This window comes from Palaemon carinicauda, chromosome 17 (assembly GCF_036898095.1).
Source record: "Palaemon carinicauda isolate YSFRI2023 chromosome 17, ASM3689809v2, whole genome shotgun sequence".
Lineage (NCBI taxonomy): Eukaryota > Metazoa > Arthropoda > Malacostraca > Decapoda > Palaemonidae > Palaemon > Palaemon carinicauda.
The window spans coordinates 112,575,823-112,578,322 of NC_090741.1; positions in this window are offsets into that span (position 1 = coordinate 112,575,823).

Genomic DNA, 2,500 nt, shown 5'->3' on the forward strand with positions numbered 1-2,500 from the left:
TTCAAATAAGCCATATATATTTTGATATATTAATGTCTGGATTCTCTTAACGACCTCGGGATCAGAGCCCCAGGCGAAATCTCACAAAGACAAGAGCTTGGCTCCGGCCGGGAATCGAACCCTGGTCGGCAAGCTTATATAGACAGTGACTAATCCATTCGGCCACGAAGGAAGATAAAAGTCAATGACAATTCTACTGTACTTATACCTGTCGAATTCAGGTATTTTGTACTTAGAATTGAAATCAACCCATTTTCACCATCATAGCTAATTGGTAGTTTGTTACTTGACATTCAATTAATGATAGATTTTGCACATTTTTACGTGTTTTTCATATTCAAATAAGCCATATATGTTTTGATACATTAATGTCTGGATTCTCTTAACGACCTCGGGATCAGAGCCCCAGGCGAAATCTCACAAAGACAAGAGCTTGGCTCCGGCCGGGAATCGAACCCTGGTCGGCAAGCTTATATAGACAGTGACTAACCCATTCGGCCACGAGGGAAGATAAAAGTCAATGACAATTCTACTGTACTTATACCTGTGGAATTCAGGTATTTTGTACTTGGAATTGAAATCAACCCATCTTCACCATCGTAGCTAATTGGTAGTTTGTTACTTGGCATTCAATTAATGATAAATTTTGCACATTTTTAAGTGTTTTTCATATTCAAATAAGCCATATATATTTTGATATATTAATATCTGGATTCTCTTAACGACCTCGGGATCAGAGCCCCAGGCGAAATCTCACAAAGACAAGAGCTTGGCTCCGGCCGGGAATCGAACCCTGGTCGGCAAGCTTATATAGACAGTGACTAACCCATTCGGCTACGAAGGAAGATAAAAGTCAATGACAATTCTACTGTACTTATACCTGTCGAATTCAGGTATTTTGTACTTAGAATTGAAATCAACCCATCTTCACCATCGTAGCTAATTGGTAGTTTGTTACTTGGCATTCAATTAATGATAAATTTTGCACATTTTTACGTGTTTTTCATATGCAAATAAGCCATATATATTTTGATATATTAATGTCTGGATTCTCTTAACGACCTCGGGATCAGAGCCCCAGGCGAAATCTCACAAAGACAAGAGCTTGGCTCCGGCCGGGAATCGAACCCTGGTCGGCAAGCTTATATAGACAGTGACTAACCCATTCGGCCACGAAGGAAGATAAAAGTCAATGACAATTGTACTGTACTTATACCTGTCGAATTCAGGTATTTTGTACTTAGAATTGAAATCAACCCATCTTCACCATCGTAGCTAATTGGTAGTTTGTTACTTGGCATTCAATTAATGATAAATTTTGCACATTTTTACGTGTTTTTCATATTCAAATAAGCCATATATATTTTGATATATTAATGTCTGGATTCTCTTAACGACCTCGGGATCAGAGCCCCAGGTGAAATCTCACAAAGACAAGAGCTTGGCTCCGGCCGGGAATCGAACCCTGGTCGGCAAGCTTATATAGACAGTGACTAACCCATTCGGCCACGAAGGAAGATAAAAGTCAATGACAATTCTACTGTACTTATACCTGTCGAATTCAGGTATTTTGTACTTAGAATTGAAATCAACCCATCTTCACCATCGTAGCTAATTGGTAGTTTGTTACTTGGCATTAAATTAATGATAAATTTTGCACATTTTTACGTGTTTTTCATATTCAAATAAGCCATATATATTTTGATATATTAATGTCTGGATTCTCTTAACGACCTCGGGATCAGAGCCCCAGGCGAAATGTCACAAAGACAAGAGCTTGGCTCCGGCCGGGAATTGAACCCTGGTCGGCAAGCTTATATAGACAGTGACTAACCCATTCGGCCACGAAGGAAGATAAAAGTCAATGACAATTGTACTGTACTTATACCTGTCGAATTCAGGTATTTTGTACTTAGAATTGAAATCAACCCATCTTCACCATCGTAGCTAATTGGTAGTTTGTTACTTGGCATTCAATTAATGATAAATTTTGCACATTTTTACGTGTTTTTCATATTCAAATAAGCCATATATATTTTGATATATTAATGTCTGGATTCTCTTAACGACCTCGGGATCAGAGCCCCAGGCGAAATCTCACAAAGACAAGAGCTTGGCTCCGGCCGGGAATCGAACCCTAGTCGGCAAGCTTATATAGACAGTGACTAACCCATTCGGCCACGAAGGAAGATAAAAGTCAATGACAATTCTACTGTACTTATACCTGTCGAATTCAGGTATTTTGTACTTAGAATTGAAATCAACCCATCTTCACCATCGTATCTAATTGGTAGTTTGTTACTTGGCATTCAATTAATGATAAATTTTGCACATTTTTACGTGTTTTTCATATTCAAATAAGCCATATATATTTTGATATATTAATGTCTGGATTCTCTTAACGACCTCGGGATCAGAGCCCCAGGCGAAATCTCACAAAGACAAGAGCTTGGCTCCGGCCGGGAATCGAACCCTGGTCGGCAAGCTTATATAGACAGTG